This window comes from Carassius gibelio, chromosome A4 (assembly GCF_023724105.1).
Source record: "Carassius gibelio isolate Cgi1373 ecotype wild population from Czech Republic chromosome A4, carGib1.2-hapl.c, whole genome shotgun sequence".
In the NCBI taxonomy this organism is placed as follows: Eukaryota; Metazoa; Chordata; class Actinopteri; order Cypriniformes; family Cyprinidae; genus Carassius; species Carassius gibelio.
The window spans coordinates 112629-133654 of record NC_068374.1 but is presented as its reverse complement, the minus strand read 5'-3'; the positions used below and the strand labels follow the sequence as shown (position 1 = coordinate 133654).

The following is a 21026-nucleotide window of genomic DNA, read 5'->3' as shown; positions in this document are numbered from 1 at the left end:
AAGCCTCATCCTCTCCCACATCCGATCGCCTGTTTGATAAGGCATGCTGTCTCAGTCCTGCTCCTGGGGCACTGCACTTCCTCTGTGGTTTACTGACTTCTTGTGGTTTCGTTGAAGACGATTTGAGTCAATCTTGTGCTGATCTGTTCTTTCAAACTTATCTCAGACTTGTTGTGACAGGGACATAGCCGCAAGCCCTAACCTGCAAGGGATCAGGTTTGTTTTACGCAAACAGGATTAGACTGCAGCTTTTCATCAAAGTCAGCTCGGGGCGGCCTTTCCACTGGTCCAAGTGACCCGTGAAACGCAGGCAAACAAGGTAGCGTGGCCGAGCGGTCTAAGGCGCTGGATTAAGGCTCCAGTCTCTTCGGGGGCGTGGGTTCAAATCCCACCGCTGCCAGGAAAGCCTTTTGGAAGACTGCTGTGGCTTTGCAAAGTGATGCTGTGTGAACATCCGAATTGAGCTGCTTTTGCTTTCCTTGCTTTTTAGCCAAGTCAGCGCTGGAGGCCTGTCCCAGCCTCTGCTCCTTTCCAAAAGAGGCACCCAGTTGAAGTAGGGACACCAATAATTTACAAGTATAGTGAAGTTACTTCAAAACAGGAAAAAGTACTTGAATATAATTTGAAATAGTGAAAAGTAATAAGTATCATAAAGGATGGTAACAGCCAATGTCACTCGTTGAAAGTTTTTGGTGAAAAAATGTTTGGATGTTTTACTTTTTTGAGTATAACGGCTAATGCTCAGCTATCTGCCATTTTCAGAACAGCCCTAAGGGCCTTCATTAGTGCATTCAGGTGTGTTTTATAAGAGAAGGACATGCACTCTCCAGGAAGGGGTCCTCCAGGGGTAGTACTGCATAACCCTTCAAGAAGGAAGCCTCAACCTTGGAGAAATTCAAGACGTTATCTTGTGGCGAAGCTCGACAAGGAAAAAGTTGGTGGAATAGTGCCTGGGGTAAAGGGCATTATCTGGTAGCGTGGCCAAGAGGTTCTTTCTGTTTTTCCCCAGTCTCTTTAGGGGCGTGGTTTTGAATCCCACCGCTGCCAGGGGCTCCATTTCGGGAGACACTTTTTGCTGCCATGGCCGAATAAAGAGCTTTCCTTGGCCGCATTGGACATGTTTACTGAATAAGGTTTGTGGAGGCCGTCGCTTCTATTTCTGGATGGTATAAAGCCCAAAGACGAACAAAAGGGACTCCCACCAGGGTAGCGTGGCCAAGTGGTCTAATGTACTGTATTTAGGCTCCAGTCTCTATGGTGCCGTTGGTTGGAATCATACCGCTGCCATCAGTGGTTTAATTGAGGCCGGGAGGCCCTGCTTGTACTCGATAATGGTCTGAAAATATTGCGAGAGAACACACTTTCCCTGGCAGCAGTCAGGCCCTTCAGGAACATGAGAGTCAAACAAGAAGCCTCATCCTCTCCCACATCCGATCGCCTGTTTGATAAGGCATGCTGTCTCAGTCCTGCTCCTGGGGCACTGCACTTCCTCTGTGGTTTACTGACTTCTTGTGGTTTCGTTGAAGACGATTTGAGTCAATCTTGTGCTGATCTGTTCTTTCAAACTTATCTCAGACTTGTTGTGACAGGGACATAGCCGCAAGCCCTAACCTGCAAGGGATCAGGTTTGTTTTACGCAAACAGGATTAGACTGCAGCTTTTCATCAAAGTCAGCTCGGGGCGGCCTTTCCACTGGTCCAAGTGACCCGTGAAACGCAGGCAAACAAGGTAGCGTGGCCGAGCGGTCTAAGGCGCTGGATTAAGGCTCCAGTCTCTTCGGGGGCGTGGGTTCGAATCCCACCGTTGCCAGGAAAGCCTTTTGGAAGACTGCTGTGGCTTTGCAAAGTGATGCTGGGTGAACATCCGAATTGAGCTGCTTTTGCTTTCCTTGCTTTTTAGCCAAGTCAGCGCTGGAGGCCTGTCCCAGCCTCTGCTCCTTTCTAAAAGAGGCACCCAGTTGAAGTAGGGACACCAATAATTTACAATTATAGTGAAGTTACTTCAAAACAGGAAAAAGTACTTGAATATAATTTGAAATAGTGAAAAGTAATAAGTATCATAAAGGATGGTAACAGCCAATGTCACTCGTTGAAAGTTTTTGGTGAAAAAATGTTTGGATGTTTTACTTTTTTGAGTATAACGGCTAATGCTCAGCTATCTGCCATTTTCAGAACAGCCCTAAGGGCCTTCATTAGTGCATTCAGGTGTGTTTTATAAGAGAAGGACATGCACTCTCCAGGAAGGGGTCCTCCAGGGGTAGTACTGCATAACCCTTCAAGAAGGAAGCCTCAACCTTGGAGAAATTCAAGACGTTATCTTGTGGCGAAGCTCGACAAGGAAAAAGTTGGTGGAATAGTGCCTGGGGTAAAGGGCATTATCTGGTAGCGTGGCCAAGAGGTTCTTTCTGTTTTTCCCCAGTCTCTTTAGGGGCGTGGTTTTGAATCCCACCGCTGCCAGGGGCTCCATTTCGGGAGACACTTTTTGCTGCCATGGCCGAATAAAGAGCTTTCCTTGGCCGCATTGGACATGTTTACTGAATAAGGTTTGTGGAGGCCGTCGCTTCTATTTCTGGATGGTATAAAGCCCAAAGACGAACAAAAGGGACTCCCACCAGGGTAGCGTGGCCAAGTGGTCTAATGTACTGTATTTAGGCTCCAGTCTCTATGGTGCCGTTGGTTGGAATCATACCGCTGCCATCAGTGGTTTAATTGAGGCCGGGAGGCCCTGCTTGTACTCGATAATGGTCTGAAAATATTGCGAGAGAACACACTTTCCCTGGCAGCAGTCAGGCCCTTCAGGAACATGAGAGTCAAACAAGAAGCCTCATCCTCTCCCACATCCGATCGCCTGTTTGATAAGGCATGCTGTCTCAGTCCTGCTCCTGGGGCACTGCACTTCCTCTGTGGTTTACTGACTTCTTGTGGTTTCGTTGAAGACGATTTGAGTCAATCTTGTGCTGATCTGTTCTTTCAAACTTATCTCAGACTTGTTGTGACAGGGACATAGCCGCAAGCCCTAACCTGCAAGGGATCAGGTTTGTTTTACGCAAACAGGATTAGACTGCAGCTTTTCATCAAAGTCAGCTCGGGGCGGCCTTTCCACTGGTCCAAGTGACCCGTGAAACGCAGGCAAACAAGGTAGCGTGGCCGAGCGGTCTAAGGCGCTGGATTAAGGCTCCAGTCTCTTCGGGGGCGTGGGTTCAAATCCCACCGCTGCCAGGAAAGCCTTTTGGAAGACTGCTGTGGCTTTGCAAAGTGATGCTGTGTGAACATCCGAATTGAGCTGCTTTTGCTTTCCTTGCTTTTTAGCCAAGTCAGCGCTGGAGGCCTGTCCCAGCCTCTGCTCCTTTCCAAAAGAGGCACCCAGTTGAAGTAGGGACACCAATAATTTACAAGTATAGTGAAGTTACTTCAAAACAGGAAAAAGTACTTGAATATAATTTGAAATAGTGAAAAGTAATAAGTATCATAAAGGATGGTAACAGCCAATGTCACTCGTTGAAAGTTTTTGGTGAAAAAATGTTTGGATGTTTTACTTTTTTGAGTATAACGGCTAATGCTCAGCTATCTGCCATTTTCAGAACAGCCCTAAGGGCCTTCATTAGTGCATTCAGGTGTGTTTTATAAGAGAAGGACATGCACTCTCCAGGAAGGGGTCCTCCAGGGGTAGTACTGCATAACCCTTCAAGAAGGAAGCCTCAACCTTGGAGAAATTCAAGACGTTATCTTGTGGCGAAGCTCGACAAGGAAAAAGTTGGTGGAATAGTGCCTGGGGTAAAGGGCATTATCTGGTAGCGTGGCCAAGAGGTTCTTTCTGTTTTTCCCCAGTCTCTTTAGGGGCGTGGTTTTGAATCCCACCGCTGCCAGGGGCTCCATTTCGGGAGACACTTTTTGCTGCCATGGCCGAATAAAGAGCTTTCCTTGGCCGCATTGGACATGTTTACTGAATAAGGTTTGTGGAGGCCGTCGCTTCTATTTCTGGATGGTATAAAGCCCAAAGACGAACAAAAGGGACTCCCACCAGGGTAGCGTGGCCAAGTGGTCTAATGTACTGTATTTAGGCTCCAGTCTCTATGGTGCCGTTGGTTGGAATCATACCGCTGCCATCAGTGGTTTAATTGAGGCCGGGAGGCCCTGCTTGTACTCGATAATGGTCTGAAAATATTGCGAGAGAACACACTTTCCCTGGCAGCAGTCAGGCCCTTCAGGAACATGAGAGTCAAACAAGAAGCCTCATCCTCTCCCACATCCGATCGCCTGTTTGATAAGGCATGCTGTCTCAGTCCTGCTCCTGGGGCACTGCACTTCCTCTGTGGTTTACTGACTTCTTGTGGTTTCGTTGAAGACGATTTGAGTCAATCTTGTGCTGATCTGTTCTTTCAAACTTATCTCAGACTTGTTGTGACAGGGACATAGCCGCAAGCCCTAACCTGCAAGGGATCAGGTTTGTTTTACGCAAACAGGATTAGACTGCAGCTTTTCATCAAAGTCAGCTCGGGGCGGCCTTTCCACTGGTCCAAGTGACCCGTGAAACGCAGGCAAACAAGGTAGCGTGGCCGAGCGGTCTAAGGCGCTGGATTAAGGCTCCAGTCTCTTCGGGGGCGTGGGTTCGAATCCCACCGTTGCCAGGAAAGCCTTTTGGAAGACTGCTGTGGCTTTGCAAAGTGATGCTGGGTGAACATCCGAATTGAGCTGCTTTTGCTTTCCTTGCTTTTTAGCCAAGTCAGCGCTGGAGGCCTGTCCCAGCCTCTGCTCCTTTCTAAAAGAGGCACCCAGTTGAAGTAGGGACACCAATAATTTACAATTATAGTGAAGTTACTTCAAAACAGGAAAAAGTACTTGAATATAATTTGAAATAGTGAAAAGTAATAAGTATCATAAAGGATGGTAACAGCCAATGTCACTCGTTGAAAGTTTTTGGTGAAAAAATGTTTGGATGTTTTACTTTTTTGAGTATAACGGCTAATGCTCAGCTATCTGCCATTTTCAGAACAGCCCTAAGGGCCTTCATTAGTGCATTCAGGTGTGTTTTATAAGAGAAGGACATGCACTCTCCAGGAAGGGGTCCTCCAGGGGTAGTACTGCATAACCCTTCAAGAAGGAAGCCTCAACCTTGGAGAAATTCAAGACGTTATCTTGTGGCGAAGCTCGACAAGGAAAAAGTTGGTGGAATAGTGCCTGGGGTAAAGGGCATTATCTGGTAGCGTGGCCAAGAGGTTCTTTCTGTTTTTCCCCAGTCTCTTTAGGGGCGTGGTTTTGAATCCCACCGCTGCCAGGGGCTCCATTTCGGGAGACACTTTTTGCTGCCATGGCCGAATAAAGAGCTTTCCTTGGCCGCATTGGACATGTTTACTGAATAAGGTTTGTGGAGGCCGTCGCTTCTATTTCTGGATGGTATAAAGCCCAAAGACGAACAAAAGGGACTCCCACCAGGGTAGCGTGGCCAAGTGGTCTAATGTACTGTATTTAGGCTCCAGTCTCTATGGTGCCGTTGGTTGGAATCATACCGCTGCCATCAGTGGTTTAATTGAGGCCGGGAGGCCCTGCTTGTACTCGATAATGGTCTGAAAATATTGCGAGAGAACACACTTTCCCTGGCAGCAGTCAGGCCCTTCAGGAACATGAGAGTCAAACAAGAAGCCTCATCCTCTCCCACATCCGATCGCCTGTTTGATAAGGCATGCTGTCTCAGTCCTGCTCCTGGGGCACTGCACTTCCTCTGTGGTTTACTGACTTCTTGTGGTTTCGTTGAAGACGATTTGAGTCAATCTTGTGCTGATCTGTTCTTTCAAACTTATCTCAGACTTGTTGTGACAGGGACATAGCCGCAAGCCCTAACCTGCAAGGGATCAGGTTTGTTTTACGCAAACAGGATTAGACTGCAGCTTTTCATCAAAGTCAGCTCGGGGCGGCCTTTCCACTGGTCCAAGTGACCCGTGAAACGCAGGCAAACAAGGTAGCGTGGCCGAGCGGTCTAAGGCGCTGGATTAAGGCTCCAGTCTCTTCGGGGGCGTGGGTTCGAATCCCACCGTTGCCAGGAAAGCCTTTTGGAAGACTGCTGTGGCTTTGCAAAGTGATGCTGGGTGAACATCCGAATTGAGCTGCTTTTGCTTTCCTTGCTTTTTAGCCAAGTCAGCGCTGGAGGCCTGTCCCAGCCTCTGCTCCTTTCTAAAAGAGGCACCCAGTTGAAGTAGGGACACCAATAATTTACAATTATAGTGAAGTTACTTCAAAACAGGAAAAAGTACTTGAATATAATTTGAAATAGTGAAAAGTAATAAGTATCATAAAGGATGGTAACAGCCAATGTCACTCGTTGAAAGTTTTTGGTGAAAAAATGTTTGGATGTTTTACTTTTTTGAATATAACGGCTAATGCTCAGCTATCTGCCATTTTCAGAACAGCCCTAAGGGCCTTCATTAGTGCATTCAGGTGTGTTTTATAAGAGAAGGACATGCACTCTCCAGGAAGGGGTCCTCCAGGGGTAGTACTGCATAACCCTTCAAGAAGGAAGCCTCAACCTTGGAGAAATTCAAGACGTTATCTTGTGGCGAAGCTCGACAAGGAAAAAGTTGGTGGAATAGTGCCTGGGGTAAAGGGCATTATCTGGTAGCGTGGCCAAGAGGTTCTTTCTGTTTTTCCCCAGTCTCTTTAGGGGCGTGGTTTTGAATCCCACCGCTGCCAGGGGCTCCATTTCGGGAGACACTTTTTGCTGCCATGGCCGAATAAAGAGCTTTCCTTGGCCGCATTGGACATGTTTACTGAATAAGGTTTGTGGAGGCCGTCGCTTCTATTTCTGGATGGTATAAAGCCCAAAGACGAACAAAAGGGACTCCCACCAGGGTAGCGTGGCCAAGTGGTCTAATGTACTGTATTTAGGCTCCAGTCTCTATGGTGCCGTTGGTTGGAATCATACCGCTGCCATCAGTGGTTTAATTGAGGCCGGGAGGCCCTGCTTGTACTCGATAATGGTCTGAAAATATTGCGAGAGAACACACTTTCCCTGGCAGCAGTCAGGCCCTTCAGGAACATGAGAGTCAAACAAGAAGCCTCATCCTCTCCCACATCCGATCGCCTGTTTGATAAGGCATGCTGTCTCAGTCCTGCTCCTGGGGCACTGCACTTCCTCTGTGGTTTACTGACTTCTTGTGGTTTCGTTGAAGACGATTTGAGTCAATCTTGTGCTGATCTGTTCTTTCAAACTTATCTCAGACTTGTTGTGACAGGGACATAGCCGCAAGCCCTAACCTGCAAGGGATCAGGTTTGTTTTACGCAAACAGGATTAGACTGCAGCTTTTCATCAAAGTCAGCTCGGGGCGGCCTTTCCACTGGTCCAAGTGACCCGTGAAACGCAGGCAAACAAGGTAGCGTGGCCGAGCGGTCTAAGGCGCTGGATTAAGGCTCCAGTCTCTTCGGGGGCGTGGGTTCAAATCCCACCGCTGCCAGGAAAGCCTTTTGGAAGACTGCTGTGGCTTTGCAAAGTGATGCTGTGTGAACATCCGAATTGAGCTGCTTTTGCTTTCCTTGCTTTTTAGCCAAGTCAGCGCTGGAGGCCTGTCCCAGCCTCTGCTCCTTTCCAAAAGAGGCACCCAGTTGAAGTAGGGACACCAATAATTTACAAGTATAGTGAAGTTACTTCAAAACAGGAAAAAGTACTTGAATATAATTTGAAATAGTGAAAAGTAATAAGTATCATAAAGGATGGTAACAGCCAATGTCACTCGTTGAAAGTTTTTGGTGAAAAAATGTTTGGATGTTTTACTTTTTTGAGTATAACGGCTAATGCTCAGCTATCTGCCATTTTCAGAACAGCCCTAAGGGCCTTCATTAGTGCATTCAGGTGTGTTTTATAAGAGAAGGACATGCACTCTCCAGGAAGGGGTCCTCCAGGGGTAGTACTGCATAACCCTTCAAGAAGGAAGCCTCAACCTTGGAGAAATTCAAGACGTTATCTTGTGGCGAAGCTCGACAAGGAAAAAGTTGGTGGAATAGTGCCTGGGGTAAAGGGCATTATCTGGTAGCGTGGCCAAGAGGTTCTTTCTGTTTTTCCCCAGTCTCTTTAGGGGCGTGGTTTTGAATCCCACCGCTGCCAGGGGCTCCATTTCGGGAGACACTTTTTGCTGCCATGGCCGAATAAAGAGCTTTCCTTGGCCGCATTGGACATGTTTACTGAATAAGGTTTGTGGAGGCCGTCGCTTCTATTTCTGGATGGTATAAAGCCCAAAGACGAACAAAAGGGACTCCCACCAGGGTAGCGTGGCCAAGTGGTCTAATGTACTGTATTTAGGCTCCAGTCTCTATGGTGCCGTTGGTTGGAATCATACCGCTGCCATCAGTGGTTTAATTGAGGCCGGGAGGCCCTGCTTGTACTCGATAATGGTCTGAAAATATTGCGAGAGAACACACTTTCCCTGGCAGCAGTCAGGCCCTTCAGGAACATGAGAGTCAAACAAGAAGCCTCATCCTCTCCCACATCCGATCGCCTGTTTGATAAGGCATGCTGTCTCAGTCCTGCTCCTGGGGCACTGCACTTCCTCTGTGGTTTACTGACTTCTTGTGGTTTCGTTGAAGACGATTTGAGTCAATCTTGTGCTGATCTGTTCTTTCAAACTTATCTCAGACTTGTTGTGACAGGGACATAGCCGCAAGCCCTAACCTGCAAGGGATCAGGTTTGTTTTACGCAAACAGGATTAGACTGCAGCTTTTCATCAAAGTCAGCTCGGGGCGGCCTTTCCACTGGTCCAAGTGACCCGTGAAACGCAGGCAAACAAGGTAGCGTGGCCGAGCGGTCTAAGGCGCTGGATTAAGGCTCCAGTCTCTTCGGGGGCGTGGGTTCGAATCCCACCGTTGCCAGGAAAGCCTTTTGGAAGACTGCTGTGGCTTTGCAAAGTGATGCTGGGTGAACATCCGAATTGAGCTGCTTTTGCTTTCCTTGCTTTTTAGCCAAGTCAGCGCTGGAGGCCTGTCCCAGCCTCTGCTCCTTTCTAAAAGAGGCACCCAGTTGAAGTAGGGACACCAATAATTTACAATTATAGTGAAGTTACTTCAAAACAGGAAAAAGTACTTGAATATAATTTGAAATAGTGAAAAGTAATAAGTATCATAAAGGATGGTAACAGCCAATGTCACTCGTTGAAAGTTTTTGGTGAAAAAATGTTTGGATGTTTTACTTTTTTGAGTATAACGGCTAATGCTCAGCTATCTGCCATTTTCAGAACAGCCCTAAGGGCCTTCATTAGTGCATTCAGGTGTGTTTTATAAGAGAAGGACATGCACTCTCCAGGAAGGGGTCCTCCAGGGGTAGTACTGCATAACCCTTCAAGAAGGAAGCCTCAACCTTGGAGAAATTCAAGACGTTATCTTGTGGCGAAGCTCGACAAGGAAAAAGTTGGTGGAATAGTGCCTGGGGTAAAGGGCATTATCTGGTAGCGTGGCCAAGAGGTTCTTTCTGTTTTTCCCCAGTCTCTTTAGGGGCGTGGTTTTGAATCCCACCGCTGCCAGGGGCTCCATTTCGGGAGACACTTTTTGCTGCCATGGCCGAATAAAGAGCTTTCCTTGGCCGCATTGGACATGTTTACTGAATAAGGTTTGTGGAGGCCGTCGCTTCTATTTCTGGATGGTATAAAGCCCAAAGACGAACAAAAGGGACTCCCACCAGGGTAGCGTGGCCAAGTGGTCTAATGTACTGTATTTAGGCTCCAGTCTCTATGGTGCCGTTGGTTGGAATCATACCGCTGCCATCAGTGGTTTAATTGAGGCCGGGAGGCCCTGCTTGTACTCGATAATGGTCTGAAAATATTGCGAGAGAACACACTTTCCCTGGCAGCAGTCAGGCCCTTCAGGAACATGAGAGTCAAACAAGAAGCCTCATCCTCTCCCACATCCGATCGCCTGTTTGATAAGGCATGCTGTCTCAGTCCTGCTCCTGGGGCACTGCACTTCCTCTGTGGTTTACTGACTTCTTGTGGTTTCGTTGAAGACGATTTGAGTCAATCTTGTGCTGATCTGTTCTTTCAAACTTATCTCAGACTTGTTGTGACAGGGACATAGCCGCAAGCCCTAACCTGCAAGGGATCAGGTTTGTTTTACGCAAACAGGATTAGACTGCAGCTTTTCATCAAAGTCAGCTCGGGGCGGCCTTTCCACTGGTCCAAGTGACCCGTGAAACGCAGGCAAACAAGGTAGCGTGGCCGAGCGGTCTAAGGCGCTGGATTAAGGCTCCAGTCTCTTCGGGGGCGTGGGTTCAAATCCCACCGCTGCCAGGAAAGCCTTTTGGAAGACTGCTGTGGCTTTGCAAAGTGATGCTGTGTGAACATCCGAATTGAGCTGCTTTTGCTTTCCTTGCTTTTTAGCCAAGTCAGCGCTGGAGGCCTGTCCCAGCCTCTGCTCCTTTCCAAAAGAGGCACCCAGTTGAAGTAGGGACACCAATAATTTACAAGTATAGTGAAGTTACTTCAAAACAGGAAAAAGTACTTGAATATAATTTGAAATAGTGAAAAGTAATAAGTATCATAAAGGATGGTAACAGCCAATGTCACTCGTTGAAAGTTTTTGGTGAAAAAATGTTTGGATGTTTTACTTTTTTGAGTATAACGGCTAATGCTCAGCTATCTGCCATTTTCAGAACAGCCCTAAGGGCCTTCATTAGTGCATTCAGGTGTGTTTTATAAGAGAAGGACATGCACTCTCCAGGAAGGGGTCCTCCAGGGGTAGTACTGCATAACCCTTCAAGAAGGAAGCCTCAACCTTGGAGAAATTCAAGACGTTATCTTGTGGCGAAGCTCGACAAGGAAAAAGTTGGTGGAATAGTGCCTGGGGTAAAGGGCATTATCTGGTAGCGTGGCCAAGAGGTTCTTTCTGTTTTTCCCCAGTCTCTTTAGGGGCGTGGTTTTGAATCCCACCGCTGCCAGGGGCTCCATTTCGGGAGACACTTTTTGCTGCCATGGCCGAATAAAGAGCTTTCCTTGGCCGCATTGGACATGTTTACTGAATAAGGTTTGTGGAGGCCGTCGCTTCTATTTCTGGATGGTATAAAGCCCAAAGACGAACAAAAGGGACTCCCACCAGGGTAGCGTGGCCAAGTGGTCTAATGTACTGTATTTAGGCTCCAGTCTCTATGGTGCCGTTGGTTGGAATCATACCGCTGCCATCAGTGGTTTAATTGAGGCCGGGAGGCCCTGCTTGTACTCGATAATGGTCTGAAAATATTGCGAGAGAACACACTTTCCCTGGCAGCAGTCAGGCCCTTCAGGAACATGAGAGTCAAACAAGAAGCCTCATCCTCTCCCACATCCGATCGCCTGTTTGATAAGGCATGCTGTCTCAGTCCTGCTCCTGGGGCACTGCACTTCCTCTGTGGTTTACTGACTTCTTGTGGTTTCGTTGAAGACGATTTGAGTCAATCTTGTGCTGATCTGTTCTTTCAAACTTATCTCAGACTTGTTGTGACAGGGACATAGCCGCAAGCCCTAACCTGCAAGGGATCAGGTTTGTTTTACGCAAACAGGATTAGACTGCAGCTTTTCATCAAAGTCAGCTCGGGGCGGCCTTTCCACTGGTCCAAGTGACCCGTGAAACGCAGGCAAACAAGGTAGCGTGGCCGAGCGGTCTAAGGCGCTGGATTAAGGCTCCAGTCTCTTCGGGGGCGTGGGTTCGAATCCCACCGTTGCCAGGAAAGCCTTTTGGAAGACTGCTGTGGCTTTGCAAAGTGATGCTGGGTGAACATCCGAATTGAGCTGCTTTTGCTTTCCTTGCTTTTTAGCCAAGTCAGCGCTGGAGGCCTGTCCCAGCCTCTGCTCCTTTCTAAAAGAGGCACCCAGTTGAAGTAGGGACACCAATAATTTACAATTATAGTGAAGTTACTTCAAAACAGGAAAAAGTACTTGAATATAATTTGAAATAGTGAAAAGTAATAAGTATCATAAAGGATGGTAACAGCCAATGTCACTCGTTGAAAGTTTTTGGTGAAAAAATGTTTGGATGTTTTACTTTTTTGAGTATAACGGCTAATGCTCAGCTATCTGCCATTTTCAGAACAGCCCTAAGGGCCTTCATTAGTGCATTCAGGTGTGTTTTATAAGAGAAGGACATGCACTCTCCAGGAAGGGGTCCTCCAGGGGTAGTACTGCATAACCCTTCAAGAAGGAAGCCTCAACCTTGGAGAAATTCAAGACGTTATCTTGTGGCGAAGCTCGACAAGGAAAAAGTTGGTGGAATAGTGCCTGGGGTAAAGGGCATTATCTGGTAGCGTGGCCAAGAGGTTCTTTCTGTTTTTCCCCAGTCTCTTTAGGGGCGTGGTTTTGAATCCCACCGCTGCCAGGGGCTCCATTTCGGGAGACACTTTTTGCTGCCATGGCCGAATAAAGAGCTTTCCTTGGCCGCATTGGACATGTTTACTGAATAAGGTTTGTGGAGGCCGTCGCTTCTATTTCTGGATGGTATAAAGCCCAAAGACGAACAAAAGGGACTCCCACCAGGGTAGCGTGGCCAAGTGGTCTAATGTACTGTATTTAGGCTCCAGTCTCTATGGTGCCGTTGGTTGGAATCATACCGCTGCCATCAGTGGTTTAATTGAGGCCGGGAGGCCCTGCTTGTACTCGATAATGGTCTGAAAATATTGCGAGAGAACACACTTTCCCTGGCAGCAGTCAGGCCCTTCAGGAACATGAGAGTCAAACAAGAAGCCTCATCCTCTCCCACATCCGATCGCCTGTTTGATAAGGCATGCTGTCTCAGTCCTGCTCCTGGGGCACTGCACTTCCTCTGTGGTTTACTGACTTCTTGTGGTTTCGTTGAAGACGATTTGAGTCAATCTTGTGCTGATCTGTTCTTTCAAACTTATCTCAGACTTGTTGTGACAGGGACATAGCCGCAAGCCCTAACCTGCAAGGGATCAGGTTTGTTTTACGCAAACAGGATTAGACTGCAGCTTTTCATCAAAGTCAGCTCGGGGCGGCCTTTCCACTGGTCCAAGTGACCCGTGAAACGCAGGCAAACAAGGTAGCGTGGCCGAGCGGTCTAAGGCGCTGGATTAAGGCTCCAGTCTCTTCGGGGGCGTGGGTTCGAATCCCACCGTTGCCAGGAAAGCCTTTTGGAAGACTGCTGTGGCTTTGCAAAGTGATGCTGGGTGAACATCCGAATTGAGCTGCTTTTGCTTTCCTTGCTTTTTAGCCAAGTCAGCGCTGGAGGCCTGTCCCAGCCTCTGCTCCTTTCTAAAAGAGGCACCCAGTTGAAGTAGGGACACCAATAATTTACAATTATAGTGAAGTTACTTCAAAACAGGAAAAAGTACTTGAATATAATTTGAAATAGTGAAAAGTAATAAGTATCATAAAGGATGGTAACAGCCAATGTCACTCGTTGAAAGTTTTTGGTGAAAAAATGTTTGGATGTTTTACTTTTTTGAATATAACGGCTAATGCTCAGCTATCTGCCATTTTCAGAACAGCCCTAAGGGCCTTCATTAGTGCATTCAGGTGTGTTTTATAAGAGAAGGACATGCACTCTCCAGGAAGGGGTCCTCCAGGGGTAGTACTGCATAACCCTTCAAGAAGGAAGCCTCAACCTTGGAGAAATTCAAGACGTTATCTTGTGGCGAAGCTCGACAAGGAAAAAGTTGGTGGAATAGTGCCTGGGGTAAAGGGCATTATCTGGTAGCGTGGCCAAGAGGTTCTTTCTGTTTTTCCCCAGTCTCTTTAGGGGCGTGGTTTTGAATCCCACCGCTGCCAGGGGCTCCATTTCGGGAGACACTTTTTGCTGCCATGGCCGAATAAAGAGCTTTCCTTGGCCGCATTGGACATGTTTACTGAATAAGGTTTGTGGAGGCCGTCGCTTCTATTTCTGGATGGTATAAAGCCCAAAGACGAACAAAAGGGACTCCCACCAGGGTAGCGTGGCCAAGTGGTCTAATGTACTGTATTTAGGCTCCAGTCTCTATGGTGCCGTTGGTTGGAATCATACCGCTGCCATCAGTGGTTTAATTGAGGCCGGGAGGCCCTGCTTGTACTCGATAATGGTCTGAAAATATTGCGAGAGAACACACTTTCCCTGGCAGCAGTCAGGCCCTTCAGGAACATGAGAGTCAAACAAGAAGCCTCATCCTCTCCCACATCCGATCGCCTGTTTGATAAGGCATGCTGTCTCAGTCCTGCTCCTGGGGCACTGCACTTCCTCTGTGGTTTACTGACTTCTTGTGGTTTCGTTGAAGACGATTTGAGTCAATCTTGTGCTGATCTGTTCTTTCAAACTTATCTCAGACTTGTTGTGACAGGGACATAGCCGCAAGCCCTAACCTGCAAGGGATCAGGTTTGTTTTACGCAAACAGGATTAGACTGCAGCTTTTCATCAAAGTCAGCTCGGGGCGGCCTTTCCACTGGTCCAAGTGACCCGTGAAACGCAGGCAAACAAGGTAGCGTGGCCGAGCGGTCTAAGGCGCTGGATTAAGGCTCCAGTCTCTTCGGGGGCGTGGGTTCAAATCCCACCGCTGCCAGGAAAGCCTTTTGGAAGACTGCTGTGGCTTTGCAAAGTGATGCTGTGTGAACATCCGAATTGAGCTGCTTTTGCTTTCCTTGCTTTTTAGCCAAGTCAGCGCTGGAGGCCTGTCCCAGCCTCTGCTCCTTTCCAAAAGAGGCACCCAGTTGAAGTAGGGACACCAATAATTTACAAGTATAGTGAAGTTACTTCAAAACAGGAAAAAGTACTTGAATATAATTTGAAATAGTGAAAAGTAATAAGTATCATAAAGGATGGTAACAGCCAATGTCACTCGTTGAAAGTTTTTGGTGAAAAAATGTTTGGATGTTTTACTTTTTTGAGTATAACGGCTAATGCTCAGCTATCTGCCATTTTCAGAACAGCCCTAAGGGCCTTCATTAGTGCATTCAGGTGTGTTTTATAAGAGAAGGACATGCACTCTCCAGGAAGGGGTCCTCCAGGGGTAGTACTGCATAACCCTTCAAGAAGGAAGCCTCAACCTTGGAGAAATTCAAGACGTTATCTTGTGGCGAAGCTCGACAAGGAAAAAGTTGGTGGAATAGTGCCTGGGGTAAAGGGCATTATCTGGTAGCGTGGCCAAGAGGTTCTTTCTGTTTTTCCCCAGTCTCTTTAGGGGCGTGGTTTTGAATCCCACCGCTGCCAGGGGCTCCATTTCGGGAGACACTTTTTGCTGCCATGGCCGAATAAAGAGCTTTCCTTGGCCGCATTGGACATGTTTACTGAATAAGGTTTGTGGAGGCCGTCGCTTCTATTTCTGGATGGTATAAAGCCCAAAGACGAACAAAAGGGACTCCCACCAGGGTAGCGTGGCCAAGTGGTCTAATGTACTGTATTTAGGCTCCAGTCTCTATGGTGCCGTTGGTTGGAATCATACCGCTGCCATCAGTGGTTTAATTGAGGCCGGGAGGCCCTGCTTGTACTCGATAATGGTCTGAAAATATTGCGAGAGAACACACTTTCCCTGGCAGCAGTCAGGCCCTTCAGGAACATGAGAGTCAAACAAGAAGCCTCATCCTCTCCCACATCCGATCGCCTGTTTGATAAGGCATGCTGTCTCAGTCCTGCTCCTGGGGCACTGCACTTCCTCTGTGGTTTACTGACTTCTTGTGGTTTCGTTGAAGACGATTTGAGTCAATCTTGTGCTGATCTGTTCTTTCAAACTTATCTCAGACTTGTTGTGACAGGGACATAGCCGCAAGCCCTAACCTGCAAGGGATCAGGTTTGTTTTACGCAAACAGGATTAGACTGCAGCTTTTCATCAAAGTCAGCTCGGGGCGGCCTTTCCACTGGTCCAAGTGACCCGTGAAACGCAGGCAAACAAGGTAGCGTGGCCGAGCGGTCTAAGGCGCTGGATTAAGGCTCCAGTCTCTTCGGGGGCGTGGGTTCGAATCCCACCGTTGCCAGGAAAGCCTTTTGGAAGACTGCTGTGGCTTTGCAAAGTGATGCTGGGTGAACATCCGAATTGAGCTGCTTTTGCTTTCCTTGCTTTTTAGCCAAGTCAGCGCTGGAGGCCTGTCCCAGCCTCTGCTCCTTTCTAAAAGAGGCACCCAGTTGAAGTAGGGACACCAATAATTTACAATTATAGTGAAGTTACTTCAAAACAGGAAAAAGTACTTGAATATAATTTGAAATAGTGAAAAGTAATAAGTATCATAAAGGATGGTAACAGCCAATGTCACTCGTTGAAAGTTTTTGGTGAAAAAATGTTTGGATGTTTTACTTTTTTGAGTATAACGGCTAATGCTCAGCTATCTGCCATTTTCAGAACAGCCCTAAGGGCCTTCATTAGTGCATTCAGGTGTGTTTTATAAGAGAAGGACATGCACTCTCCAGGAAGGGGTCCTCCAGGGGTAGTACTGCATAACCCTTCAAGAAGGAAGCCTCAACCTTGGAGAAATTCAAGACGTTATCTTGTGGCGAAGCTCGACAAGGAAAAAGTTGGTGGAATAGTGCCTGGGGTAAAGGGCATTATCTGGTAGCGTGGCCAAGAGGTTCTTTCTGTTTTTCCCCAGTCTCTTTAGGGGCGTGGTTTTGAATCCCACCGCTGCCAGGGGCTCCATTTCGGGAGACACTTTTTGCTGCCATGGCCGAATAAAGAGCTTTCCTTGGCCGCATTGGACATGTTTACTGAATAAGGTTTGTGGAGGCCGTCGCTTCTATTTCTGGATGGTATAAAGCCCAAAGACGAACAAAAGGGACTCCCACCAGGGTAGCGTGGCCAAGTGGTCTAATGTACTGTATTTAGGCTCCAGTCTCTATGGTGCCGTTGGTTGGAATCATACCGCTGCCATCAGTGGTTTAATTGAGGCCGGGAGGCCCTGCTTGTACTCGATAATGGTCTGAAAATATTGCGAGAGAACACACTTTCCCTGGCAGCAGTCAGGCCCTTCAGGAACATGAGAGTCAAACAAGAAGCCTCATCCTCTCCCACATCCGATCGCCTGTTTGATAAGGCATGCTGTCTCAGTCCTGCTCCTGGGGCACTGCACTTCCTCTGTGGTTTACTGACTTCTTGTGGTTTCGTTGAAGACGATTTGAGTCAATCTTGTGCTGATCTGTTCTTTCAAACTTATCTCAGACTTGTTGTGACAGGGACATAGCCGCAAGCCCTAACCTGCAAGGGATCAGGTTTGTTTTACGCAAACAGGATTAGACTGCAGCTTTTCATCAAAGTCAGCTCGGGGCGGCCTTTCCACTGGTCCAAGTGACCCGTGAAACGCAGGCAAACAAGGTAGCGTGGCCGAGCGGTCTAAGGCGCTGGATTAAGGCTCCAGTCTCTTCGGGGGCGTGGGTTCGAATCCCACCGTTGCCAGGAAAGCCTTTTGGAAGACTGCTGTGGCTTTGCAAAGTGATGCTGGGTGAACATCCGAATTGAGCTGCTTTTGCTTTCCTTGCTTTTTAGCCAAGTCAGCGCTGGAGGCCTGTCCCAGCCTCTGCTCCTTTCTAAAAGAGGCACCCAGTTGAAGTAGGGACACCAATAATTTACAATTATAGTGAAGTTACTTCAAAACAGGAAAAAGTACTTGAATATAATTTGAAATAGTGAAAAGTAATAAGTATCATAAAGGATGGTAACAGCCAATGTCACTCGTTGAAAGTTTTTGGTGAAAAAATGTTTGGATGTTTTACTTTTTTGAGTATAACGGCTAATGCTCAGCTATCTGCCATTTTCAGAACAGCCCTAAGGGCCTTCATTAGTGCATTCAGGTGTGTTTTATAAGAGAAGGACATGCACTCTCCAGGAAGGGGTCCTCCAGGGGTAGTACTGCATAACCCTTCAAGAAGGAAGCCTCAACCTTGGAGAAATTCAAGACGTTATCTTGTGGCGAAGCTCGACAAGGAAAAAGTTGGTGGAATAGTGCCTGGGGTAAAGGGCATTATCTGGTAGCGTGGCCAAGAGGTTCTTTCTGTTTTTCCCCAGTCTCTTTAGGGGCGTGGTTTTGAATCCCACCGCTGCCAGGGGCTCCATTTCGGGAGACACTTTTTGCTGCCATGGCCGAATAAAGAGCTTTCCTTGGCCGCATTGGACATGTTTACTGAATAAGGTTTGTGGAGGCCGTCGCTTCTATTTCTGGATGGTATAAAGCCCAAAGACGAACAAAAGGGACTCCCACCAGGGTAGCGTGGCCAAGTGGTCTAATGTACTGTATTTAGGCTCCAGTCTCTATGGTGCCGTTGGTTGGAATCATACCGCTGCCATCAGTGGTTTAATTGAGGCCGGGAGGCCCTGCTTGTACTCGATAATGGTCTGAAAATATTGCGAGAGAACACACTTTCCCTGGCAGCAGTCAGGCCCTTCAGGAACATGAGAGTCAAACAAGAAGCCTCATCCTCTCCCACATCCGATCGCCTGTTTGATAAGGCATGCTGTCTCAGTCCTGCTCCTGGGGCACTGCACTTCCTCTGTGGTTTACTGACTTCTTGTGGTTTCGTTGAAGACGATTTGAGTCAATCTTGTGCTGATCTGTTCTTTCAAACTTATCTCAGACTTGTTGTGACAGGGACATAGCCGCAAGCCCTAACCTGCAAGGGATCAGGTTTGTTTTACGCAAACAGGATTAGACTGCAGCTTTTCATCAAAGTCAGCTCGGGGCGGCCTTTCCACTGGTCCAAGTGACCCGTGAAACGCAGGCAAACAAGGTAGCGTGGCCGAGCGGTCTAAGGCGCTGGATTAAGGCTCCAGTCTCTTCGGGGGCGTGGGTTCGAATCCCACCGCTGCCAGGAAAGCCTTTTGGAAGACTGCTGTGGCTTTGCAAAGTGATGCTGTGTGAACATCCGAATTGAGCTGCTTTTGCTTTCCTTGCTTTTTAGCCAAGTCAGCGCTGGAGGCCTGTCCCAGCCTCTGCTCCTTTCCAAAAGAGGCACCCAGTTGAAGTAGGGACACCAATAATTTACAAGTATAGTGAAGTTACTTCAAAACAGGAAAAAGTACTTGAATATAATTTGAAATAGTGAAAAGTAATAAGTATCATAAAGGATGGTAACAGCCAATGTCACTCGTTGAAAGTTTTTGGTGAAAAAATGTTTGGATGTTTTACTTTTTTGAGTATAACGGCTAATGCTCAGCTATCTGCCATTTTCAGAACAGCCCTAAGGGCCTTCATTAGTGCATTCAGGTGTGTTTTATAAGAGAAGGACATGCACTCTCCAGGAAGGGGTCCTCCAGGGGTAGTACTGCATAACCCTTCAAGAAGGAAGCCTCAACCTTGGAGAAATTCAAGACGTTATTTTGTGGCGAAGCTCGACAAGGAAAAAGTTGGTGGAATAGTGCCTGGGGTAAAGGGCATTATCTGGTAGCGTGGCCAAGAGGTTCTTTCTGTTTTTCCCCAGTCTCTTTAGGGGCGTGGTTTTGAATCCCACCGCTGCCAGGGGCTCCATTTCGGGAGACACTTTTTGCTGCCATGGCCGAATAAAGAGCTTTCCTTGACCGCATTGGACATGTTTACTGAATAAGGTTTGTGGAGGCCGTCGCTTCTATTTCTGGATGGTATAAAGCCCAAAGACGAACAAAAGGGACTCCCACCAGGGTAGCGTGGCCAAGTGGTCTAATGTACTGTATTTAGGCTCCAGTCTCTATGGTGCCGTTGGTTGGAATCATACCGCTGCCATCAGTGGTTTAATTGAGGCCGGGAGGCCCTGCTTGTACTCGATAATGGTCTGAAAATATTGCGAGGGAACACACTTTCCCTGGCAGCAGTCAGGCCCTTCAGGAACATGAGAGTCAAACAAGAAGCCTCATCCTCTCCCACATCCGATCGCCTGTTTGATAAGGCATGCTGTCTCAGTCCTGCTCCTGGGGCACTGCACTTCCTCTGTGGTTTACTGACTTCTTGTGGTTTCGTTGAAGACGATTTGAGTCAATCTTGTGCTGATCTGTTCTTTCAAACTTATCTCAGACTTGTTGTGACAGGGACATAGCCGCAAGCCCTAACCTGCAAGGGATCAGGTTTGTTTTACGCAAACAGGATTAGACTGCAGCTTTTCATCAAAGTCAGCTCGGGGCGGCCTTTCCACTGGTCCAAGTGACCCGTGAAACGCAGGCAATCAAGGTAGCGTGGCCGAGCGGTCTAAGGCGCTGGATTAAGGCTCCAGTCTCTTCGGCGGGCGTGGGTTCGAATCCCACCGCTGCCAGGAAAGCCTTTTGGAAGACTGCTGTGGCTTTGCAAAGTGATGCTGTGTGAACATCCGAATTGAGCTGCTTTTGCTTTCCTTGCTTTTTAGCCAAGTCAGCGCTGGAGGCCTGTCCCAGCCTCTGCTCCTTTCCAAAAGAGGCACCCAGTTGAAGTAGGGACACCAATAATTTACAAGTATAGTGAAGTTACTTCAAAACAGGAAAAAGTACTTGAATATAATTTGAAATAGTGAAAAGTAATAAGTATCATAAAGGATGGTAACAGCCAATGTCACTCGTTGAAAGTTTTTGGTGAAAAAATGTTTGGATGTTTTACTTTTTTGAGTATAACGGCTAATGCTCAGCTATCTGCCATTTTCAGAACAGCCCTAAGGGCCTTCATTAGTGCATTCAGGTGTGTTTTATAAGAGAAGGACATGCACTCTCCAGGAAGGGGTCCTCCAGGGGTAGTACTGCATAACCCTTCAAGAAGGAAGCCTCAACCTTGGAGAAATTCAAGACGTTATCTTGTGGCGAAGCTCGACAAGGAAAAAGTTGGTGGAATAGTGCCTGGGGTAAAGGGCATTATCTGGTAGCGTGGCCAAGAGGTTCTTTCTGTTTTTCCCCAGTCTCTTTAGGGGCGTGGTTTTGAATCCCACCGCTGCCAGGGGCTCCATTTCGGGAGACACTTTTTGCTGCCATGGCCGAATAAAGAGCTTTCTAAAGAGCTTTCCTTGGCCGCATTGGACATGTTTACTGAATAAGGTTTGTGGAGGCCGTCGCTTCTATTTCTGGATGGTATAAAGCCCAAAGACGAACAAAAGGGACTCCCACCAGGGTAGCGTGGCCAAGTGGTCTAATGTACTGTATTTAGGCTCCAGTCTCTATGGTGCCGTTGGTGGAATCATACCGCTGCCAT

The 21026-nt window shown here is 47.6% G+C and overlaps 1 protein-coding gene and 14 non-coding genes across 15 annotated transcripts in view; all 15 read left to right on the top strand.

The window, feature by feature from the left end:
* Positions 1-21026, top strand: part of LOC127966565 (gastrula zinc finger protein XlCGF57.1-like) — a 164763-nt gene that overhangs the window by 117557 nt on the left and 26180 nt on the right. The window lies entirely within an intron of this gene.
* trnal-aag (transfer RNA leucine (anticodon AAG)) lies at positions 1728-1809 on the top strand. Its single transcript has one exon. It is a non-coding gene; the product is annotated as a tRNA-Leu (tRNA).
* Positions 3137-3218, top strand: trnal-aag (transfer RNA leucine (anticodon AAG)). Its single transcript has one exon. It is a non-coding gene; the product is annotated as a tRNA-Leu (tRNA).
* On the top strand, positions 4546-4627 carry trnal-aag (transfer RNA leucine (anticodon AAG)). Its single transcript has one exon. It is a non-coding gene; the product is annotated as a tRNA-Leu (tRNA).
* On the top strand, positions 5955-6036 carry trnal-aag (transfer RNA leucine (anticodon AAG)). The gene has a single exon. It is a non-coding gene; the product is annotated as a tRNA-Leu (tRNA).
* trnal-aag (transfer RNA leucine (anticodon AAG)) lies at positions 7364-7445 on the top strand. Its single transcript has one exon. It is a non-coding gene; the product is annotated as a tRNA-Leu (tRNA).
* trnal-aag (transfer RNA leucine (anticodon AAG)) lies at positions 8773-8854 on the top strand. The gene has a single exon. It is a non-coding gene; the product is annotated as a tRNA-Leu (tRNA).
* Positions 10182-10263, top strand: trnal-aag (transfer RNA leucine (anticodon AAG)). Its single transcript has one exon. It is a non-coding gene; the product is annotated as a tRNA-Leu (tRNA).
* Positions 11591-11672, top strand: trnal-aag (transfer RNA leucine (anticodon AAG)). Its single transcript has one exon. It is a non-coding gene; the product is annotated as a tRNA-Leu (tRNA).
* Positions 13000-13081, top strand: trnal-aag (transfer RNA leucine (anticodon AAG)). Its single transcript has one exon. It is a non-coding gene; the product is annotated as a tRNA-Leu (tRNA).
* Positions 14409-14490, top strand: trnal-aag (transfer RNA leucine (anticodon AAG)). The gene has a single exon. It is a non-coding gene; the product is annotated as a tRNA-Leu (tRNA).
* trnal-aag (transfer RNA leucine (anticodon AAG)) lies at positions 15818-15899 on the top strand. Its single transcript has one exon. It is a non-coding gene; the product is annotated as a tRNA-Leu (tRNA).
* trnal-aag (transfer RNA leucine (anticodon AAG)) lies at positions 17227-17308 on the top strand. The gene has a single exon. It is a non-coding gene; the product is annotated as a tRNA-Leu (tRNA).
* Positions 18636-18717, top strand: trnal-aag (transfer RNA leucine (anticodon AAG)). Its single transcript has one exon. It is a non-coding gene; the product is annotated as a tRNA-Leu (tRNA).
* trnal-aag (transfer RNA leucine (anticodon AAG)) lies at positions 20045-20127 on the top strand. The gene has a single exon. It is a non-coding gene; the product is annotated as a tRNA-Leu (tRNA).